Source organism: Hippocampus comes, unplaced genomic scaffold (assembly GCF_001891065.2).
Source record: "Hippocampus comes isolate QL1 unplaced genomic scaffold, H_comes_QL1_v1.1 scaffold236, whole genome shotgun sequence".
In the NCBI taxonomy this organism is placed as follows: Eukaryota; Metazoa; Chordata; class Actinopteri; order Syngnathiformes; family Syngnathidae; genus Hippocampus; species Hippocampus comes.
The window spans coordinates 90,623-100,062 of record NW_017805879.1 but is presented as its reverse complement, the minus strand read 5'-3'; positions in this window follow the sequence as shown (position 1 = coordinate 100,062).

Sequence of the window (9,440 nt, the reverse complement as noted above, 5' to 3'; positions counted from 1 at the left end):
CCACAGTTTTCATGCAGCTCATACCATATTATTTTGTTGTATTATTTCCGCCACACCTTAAATGCCGGTCCCTGAAAATATTGTCTGACATAAACCGGTCCGTGGGGCAAAAAAGGTTGGGGGCCCCTGACGTAAAGAATACAGAGAATACTTTTGTTAACATATTTATGAAAATAAAATAACAAATTTATGTTATTCTCAGAAAAGTAAATTTACTTTTCTGAGAATGTTTAGGCCAGCAGATTAGGCCTTGCTGGCCCTCAGGGTCAGCCACTGCACAAATCTTCGTTGACAAAAACGTTGAAATGTAATATTTATTCTACACATATTTACAGCATTGGGAAACGTTAAGATTGTTTGTGTCATGTTTTTACTCCGACAGAAACCATATTTAAAACAAAAAAATAAATTTCCCACATCTTTTTCCATTTTCAAACATTTTTTTATAAAGCTCCAGGGAGCCACGAGATGGCGCTAAAGAGCCGCATGCGGCTCGAGAGCCGCGTGTTGCCAACCCCCGTCCTAGACTCAATTCAAAGTACACCAAGATTGCTGAATCCAGTGGTGCCCAAACTACGGCCCGCAGGCCGGATCCGGCCCGCCTCTGCATTTGGTCCGGCCCCCCTGAACAAAACCACAGTATTTTGATTTATTTTTCATTTTTGTGTATTTTTATTTGATAGTAAAGTTGGGCTTTTGCATTAGAATGTTCCTTAGTTCTGAACTATTTTCATTATTAACTATTAATTAGTAATTATTTCATAAACACATGTACCTGTACTATAACGTGACATTTGTTGCATCTTTCTGCGGTCTGTGCCGTTATCTGGCAACCCCAGAAAAAAAAAAATCCTCAACCCGCCCCTCTCGAAGAGAACGTAATCATGGCGAAAAGGTTAGGTAAGAGAAAAATAGATGCAGAATGCAGGGTATTTAACCCAAAGTGGACAAACGATTATTTTTTTGTTCAATGCAAAGAAAAAGCTGTCTGTCTCATCTGTTAAGAGGCAGTGGCACCTCGATAGCTCACTATCGTTCCACTCTCATATCAATAACATAACCCGGTCCGCGTATTTCCACTTACGCAATATCAACCGTCTCCGTCCCTCTCTCACCCCTCACTCCACTGCCATCCTTGTCCACAGTCTCGTCACCTCCCGTATTGACTATTGTAACTCACTTCTCTTCGGTGTCCACAACAAATTTCTCCACAAACTTCAATTGGTCCAGAATTCTTCGGCCCGTATCATTACTGGAACACCCTCCTTCCATCACATCACCCCCATCCTCCAACAGCTGCACTGGCTCCCTGTCAAACTGAGGATCAACTTCAAAATACTCCTCTTCACATTCAAAGCCATCCATAACCTTGCCCCCCCCCTATCTGTCGGACCTTCTCCAAATTTCTGTTCCGTCTCGCTCCCTTAGGTCCTCAGCCTCCCTCCACCTCTGTGTACCCTCTGCCCGTCTCAGCACGATGGGGTGCAGAGCTTTCAGCCGCTCTGCCCCCAAACTCTGGAACTCACTCCCACCCGACATCCGAAATATTGACTCTCTTCCTATATTCAAAACTCATCTTAAAACCCACCTATTTAAAATTGCATATACAGTTTAAACTCATCGCTTTTATTATTTATAATTTTATCTGTGGTTTTATTGCTCTTTTGATTGTAAAGACAATCTGTGGAGACACTATGAATCCCATCACAAGGACAAATACGACAGCTTCCAAGGACAAATGCGAGCAGGCAAACTGTAAAAACTAAAAAGTGGAATATTCGCTCAGCAAAATACATTTGTTCGCCAAGCTCAGCTGAACTAATCATCTGTTCGGGCTTGCTTTAGGGTTGATCAACTGATAGCAAGCAGTGGTAAACCTTTTACCGATGGAGAGTTTGTGAAGAAATGCATGATTGCTGTCGCGGAGGAGGTGTGCCCCGAGAAGAAAGACGTCTTCAATAACGTGAGTCTATCAGCGAGTATGATCCCCAGACGTATTGAAGAAATCGCGGGAAATGTATATGCCCAGCTGCAGCAGAACACGAGAGATTTTGAATTTTTTTTCATTAGCACTGGATGAGAGCACGGACGTGGAGGACACAGCGCAACTGGTAATTTTTATTCGTGGAGTTAGCGCAAATTTGAGATGTGCGAGGAGCTGGCAGCCCTCCAAAGTCTCAAAGGGACTATGACGGGGGAGGATATTTTCGGCAAAGTGCACCAAACGATGTAAGAGTTAGACCTGGACTGGTCAAAGCTGGCCAGCGTCACAACTGACGGGGCTCCAAGTATGGTGGGCGCGTCTCGGGGCCTAATAGGACGTATTAACCGGGAGATGGAAGAACGGGGTTTCACCACCCCAATACAAATCCACTGCCTAATTCACCAGCAAGCATAGTGCTGCAAAGTATTGACGTGGGATTCTGTCATGAAGGTTGTGGTTTCATGCATAAACTTCATCAGAGCAAAGGGACTTAAACACAGGCAGTTCCAAGAGTTCTTGTCTGAGCTGGAATCTGAGCACGGTGATGTGCTGTACTACGCAAAGGTCCGATGGTTGAGCCGGGGTAAAGTTTTGAGGCGTTTTTATGAGCTGCTACCCAAAATTAACGAATTTCTTCATTCACAAAACAAAATGGTGCCAGAGCTGATCGACTCAGAATGGAAATGGCACCTTGCATTTTTAACAGACATGACGGAAATGCTGAACAGCTTTAACTTGCAGCTACAAGACTAGGGGAAACTCATTTGTGACATGTATTCCCACATAAAACCATTTGATGTGACACTTGAGCTGCTTTTGCATACCTGTCAACTCATACGGTTTAGCCATAGTTCATACGGATTTTGTGGTGAATCTTACGTATATGGCCATATCGCACAAATCATACGGATTCTGAAACTTTCCGTTTTTTTGGTTTTTTTTTTTCCCCCCCTAACAGGTAGTTCCGTTTGCTTTTGCCCAGAATGGTGCTAGTCTACTCGAATGCTTTCATTTCCGGTAACTTTCCAGTAAATCACGTGGTTCCTAGTTGAAAACAGCAGAGTATTCATTGCATACTTCGGTAGTGTACAAGCAAGTTCTACAAGGAAACAAATATATCATTCATATTTCGTGGGTTTTTTTTCTGCCGTTATTTTGACATATAAAATGCTTTGGTATGTTTTAAGGATTTTTTGCTCTTTATAAGGATTTTTTTGATAGTTTATACAGGTTGGCGCTCCGAAAAGTTGACAGGTATGCTTTTGGGACAAGTTAAAAAGCACATCTTCATCCATCTCCCTGCTACACAAAACCTCTCTGCAGAAATCCCAGCGGCCCTGTTTCCAGCTGGAAAGTGTGTGGAAGCACTGGAAATGCTGAAGGCGGAGTTCAGTGTGCAATTCCGTGAACTACATGTTTATTTGAAAAAAATCCGTCTTTTCCAGAACCCCTTTTTTGCCGACACTGATGAAGCCCAGCCTTATTATCCGTTTGAGTTGGCCAAGTTACAGAACTGTGATGTTCTGAAAGACACATTCATGTCCAGCAGTCTCAGTGACTTCGATGCTGCCCTCCTGAACGACACGTACCCCAACATCAGAAAACACGCAATGAAAATGGCCACACGTTTTGGAAGCACGTATATCTGCGAGCAAACCTTTTCACACATGAAACTGCTGAAAACTCCAATGAGATCAAGATTGACAGATGAACATCTGCATCAGTGTTTGAGACTGGCAGTGACTGAAATGGAACCTGACATTCAACTTCTCACCAGCCAGATGCAGGCCCACAGTTCACATTGATGAACATACAAAGGTAAGCTCACTTTTCTGATGTTAATGAGTCATTCTGAGCATATATATATATACTGTATTATCGAAATATAATGGGATAAAATGGTTGTGCTGTGAAGATGCTGTATCACTGGGTTCAGTTTCTCAGCCTGCTTGCTTGGTGGTTTTCACAGGGATGTTGATGAGAGAGCGAGCTGCAAAACAGCGACATCTGCAAGCCTACTGCAACCAACAAGAGAATTCTAAGGAAGGAACACAGTAATTTTGAGAGACTGCTCAGATGAGTCATTTGAATAAAAGATTCCGCTCTAAAAAATAAGCTAAAATCGAACCTGTTAAGGTTGTGCACGGCTCAACAGAAAATTTATGTTCCCTTTTTCCTGTAAATACCCAGAGGGTTATTTGATTATTATTTATTCCATGAATGGTGTAATTAATTATTACTGGCTTTTTTCTGTGAGGAACCCAGGGAGGGTTATTTAGTTATTATTTATTTCATTAATAGTGTTGTTATTTATATTTAGACTTTTGTTCTGTGAAAAGGTTATTTGATTTTGTGTGGGTTCCTGGAAAACAATAAATGTTTACGTTTAGATACTCCTCCTGCAGTCACACTTTTTCTGTTACACACTGCCCCCTATCAGAGAAGTGAAAAGTTATGTGGCCTTCATAGAAAAAAGTTTGGGGACCACTGGCTTAATCTATCATCATTCATAGTGCACATGAGGTATGTTTTCCCAAGATTTAATGTGGAAAAACTCCGTTCTGCATTGGCGGATCTTCTTTACATTTGCTTTTGTCGATGGAGAAAGACAAACCTAACAGATGAAACATAATTTTTGCATGAACACAGCATATACACTAACCTGCTACACTTACACTGTTTAGGCACTCAGACACACATAATTGACTAAAATGTATTCATGAATGCTATTTATTAATTTCATGAATTAACTTATTCATTCATTTATTGTATTCAGTAACTATAAATTAATACGTTCTAAAGCCTGATCAGGGACTAAAATTGCAAACACACTGAAGCTAGATGTTTTACATGCATCTAATTGTCCCAATTTTAAAAGGCAATGCCTTATATATTGTTCCTGTTAAATAAAAATAAACATTACAAAATAAAAAGGGATATTAAAAAAAGTTACACACACACACACACACACACACACACACACACACACACACACACACACACACACACACACACACGCGCGCGCGCACACACACACACACACACACACACACACGAGCACGTGCGTACACAGGCACACACACGCAGACAGTCTCAGTTTCCTCGTTCTCAGGATCTTTATCTGTCTCTCTTTGCTCCTCAGTATCCTCTGACTTTTCCTCTCTGGTGATCTCAACTTACTCCTCTTTAGCTCTCTCGCCACCATGATCTGGCTCTGTCTCAGTGTCTGAATCATTTAGTTTCTTTTTCATGTAGAAATAGGATGTAATGCCTTTTTCTCTCTTCATTTTTAACTTTAAATTTTTAACAGTGAAGAGGAATTACACTTAAGCAACCCTACTGTTGGGGGCTTGCTTGGTTTTGTGTTGTGGTTTTACCTTGACAAGATAATATTACTCGTTGTCGTGTTAATCTTGGGACTGTTTCTCTGAGGGCTACGGAAGAGGATTAGGGCCAATGAAGAAAAAAAAAACAAGGCTGGCAAGATTCTGACTTTTATCTCAGAATTCTCACTTTAAAGTGAGAATTCTGATTTTAATCTCAGAAATCTCACTTTAATCTCGGAATTCTGACTTAATCCTCTTCCGTACAGGGCTTCTTCGCATCTTCGCGTCTTTTGTCAGTGGTGCAGTGCACGAAAAGGTCCAACTAGAATGTTAAACCACGTAATTTAGTTCCACCTTTGGCGTCGGTGACTCGGCGCTACTGTATAATCCAGTGTTTGTCAATCTTTTTCATCAATCTTCTTTCATTGAAAAAAATCCCCTGGCACACCACGACCTGAAAATGTGGAAAAAGCTTATTTTCACAATTACGTGTTGTATTATTACTATAAGCGTTTTACTCACATTGAAAATTAACGCAATATTATAACACATTGAATAGGAATCAAATCAACATCAATCCAATATTTGGTGCATTCATTTTAATGGCAAATAAAATACAGTCAATTAGAACTTTAACTTGCTCAGGGTCTGATTTTCTTCTGTGTGACAGCCGGTTCTTTTTCTCCTGGTCGTTTGCGCCCTCCCGCAATATTGTACCAGTCCCTTTTCCCCATCTTGAGTCTTTGTATAATTCCAACATCATTCAAAAGACTTTTCTGCTGAATTTATCGTTTTAGGTATTCCGGCTTCCATTTAGTCCTTATTTTTACATCGGAAAATTTACTTACATCTTAAGCTTTGCTGCATGTTTTGCAGAGCAGACCTTCTCACTCGAACAAGAAGAAAATATCTCACCGAGTTTCACTGCTTGTTCTTCTATTTGCACATACTCCGACAGCCATTCCAATTTAAAAGGACTGCAGTTCATTCTTATTTTGGTTTGGGGAGTCGACGTATCACGTTCACTGCACGGTCGTTTCGCCACGATAAAGGATTTGCAATAGCATCACTTATTGCCACCGCACTGTTATTGTTATGGAGCAGAGACCATGCGCAAGTACTGTCAATGCCGTGATTGGCTGCAAAGCGTCATTGCATCGTATCGTGTGATTGGCTGGACACCTGTCACTCACTGAATTACACCGTAAATTGACACAGAAAAAAAACTTACATATCTAATTCATTTGGAGTGCGTTCACTGCGTTGGATAGGTTTTCTTGTTCGCTGAGAGTGTGTGACCAGTGCGCAGTTGCGTAGCTCAGAGGGAACATTGGTGCCGTTGCATCTCTGGTAAACGTAAATCTAAATGGAAGATACCTTTCATTGTATTGCCTCGCGTCGGAAACTTTGCTTGTCTCGAAGCATCAGGCAATTTCCTAGCTGCTGCTGCTCCTTACCAGTATGGAAGAGTACTACATGATTGTTCTTCAAGGCGATCGACCGCACAGGCATTCATATTGTAAAATTTCCCACGGCACACCAAAACACTACCTTAAACATTCAAGAAACATTCTCACACATGCGCAGTCAATGGCAATACAAGGTACGGGAAGTCTGTGCATCTAAACAACATACTGTACAAACAACTATAGTGGTTAATACACAACATTACCTCCACCCTTAGGTTAAAGGTAAATTATACAGTGTTTTAACTATGATTTAAATTGACATTAACATTCATGAAAAATACCAAATTAACATTACCTTATCCATCATACTGCACAACAATTTTTCCATATAAACTCAATTTGAACATTTTTATATCTATAATATCACAATCAATCCCTGTAACCTGAAGTGTGTTGTGCTTTATGTTCCTGAACGTTTCAAGGCCACTGTCTCTGGCACAAGCGGTGGGTCCGGTGCAAAAGCTGGTGGTGCAGGCGCTGTGGACTCCAGTTCGCCAAAGTCTCTCTCCTCCTCAGCTGACTGAGTCGCACTTTCAGGTGCAGGATCCAAAATTTCAGGTGGGTATCGAGGGTGCGGTTGGTCTCCATGGCGCCTGTATACCAGGTCAGTCTCACCTTGCACACAGTATGACACTGGTCCAGTCTGTTGTGTCACTACTCCAGGGATCCATTTGGGTGCTCTCCTGCTGTGTTGCTTAGATAGATGGGGTCATCCGCATCAAACTGTCTTTCGGCAGGCTGACAATCATGTTTCTTCTTCTGATACTGTCTCCTCCTCACCGTCTCGGAGATGTTCGGTTTAAGGAAATCCAGCTGTGTTCGCATGTGTCTCTTTAAGAACAAGTCTTCTGGTGACTCTCCAGTTGTACTGTTTGGTGTTGTGCGATAACGCAGCAAGAAGTGTGAAATCTTATCCTCAACACTCAGGATCTCTCTTGCGAGCTTCTTCATGCCTGCCTTGAAGGTCGAGTCCATTTGTAGCAGGATGTTTCGGTGCTCCAGTCATGTGAAAGATTCCATTCCTTTTCATGAAGAGTTGGAACTCAACCGACATGAAGGGTGTGGCGTTTTCAGTGACGATTTGCTCCGGCACTCCTTGTGCTGCAAACAGTTAACATCACAGTAAAGCCTTGTAATGGTGGCTGCTGACGTTTCTGTGACATTTTAAAGTACTCCAGCCACTTGGAGTAAGCATCAACCACGATCATAAACATGTGACTCATGAATGGAACTGCAAAGTCAATGTGAATCTTTCTCCACACCCCTCCAGGAAACTGGCATGTGTTGTTCTAGCTGGCAAATCTCACACTGCCTGCAGACCTTCTCTGTGTCCATGTCAATGTTTGGCCACCAGACATATTGTCGTGCAATTGTCTTCCTTTTTACTATACCGGGTGTCCGTCGTGAGTCTCTTTTAACAATGCTCTCTTCATTTTCTCCAGCACCACTACTCTTGTTCCCCACAGAACACATCCCTGTTGTTCAGAAAGTTCCCCTTTCTTTTCGTGATATACTCTTGAGATTTTCAGGAATTTCTGTTGTCCACCCTGTCTGGATGTATCTGTGCAGTCGTGAGCAGTGGTGTAGTGGGGATTTTTTAAGTGGGTGTACGCGATTCTGGGATGTTCTATATATACATACAGAACATCAATCATAGGCTACAACACCAGTTGAACTAACATTAAATTTAATGTTTTACTTCTCCAAAATAATCACAGGCCAACGTTATAAAGCATAACTCGCATTAGGGCTAAAACTGAAATGAATGTGGCGTCGGGAGAAATGGGTGGACGGCGTACCCCCGCGTACCACGCCCACTACACCCCTGGTCGTGAGAGATCAGTGTCTTTGCGTGTGGCCTTTGATATTTGTTTTGCACTCGATTGTGCCCCCTCCAGGTGCTCGCAAATCAGTGCGTTGATTTGGTTTCTGGAACACGAAGGAAACTTTGTATTTTATTCAAAACATACACTGTTCAGCGCTGTTTCCATCTTGCGTATGGCTCCAAAATGAGAGAGGCCCCAGCCATCTCGTTACCTGTGCGTCCCGCGTCCTCGACGCATAATTTTCCCGCGGGATGCACAGTTCCAAATAATGTGCGTTTTTGGGACGCAAGGAAATTTCTCAGTCAAAACAACAACAACAAAAAAACAACGACAGGCCTGATGATTTCGCGGTAACGATCGTTACTGGTAGCGTGTCGTTTCCGCGGCATCATTTTGATGGTACCGAAAAATCGTTTAACCATAGAGTCACCGCACACGAGTTGATTGTACGCGATCAAGTCTCTCCTGTGTGATCAACGCGATTTCACTGTGTCTGTACGTGTGTTTGTGGTGTGGTGTGTGAGTGTGTTTCTTCTCATTTACTTTCGTTTTGTTTTTTCAGTGTTGGGGGGGACGGAACAGATAACGTTATGTGCGCATGTGGGTTGCTATTTTAGTCCGCAAACTGAGGAATCGCGCGGATGAAAGTTTTAGATGGCGGCGAAAAAAACTCACAAAGGTGTACTAATTACGACATTTAAGAAATGGGAATGCCAGTCTGATTTTTCGAATGAATCGTCCGAAGGGCGTATCACTAAATTCACCTGTGACGTATGCACAGAACACGAGAGCGAGATACGACGAGAGGCACGATTACGAGGCAAGTTGGTCATTA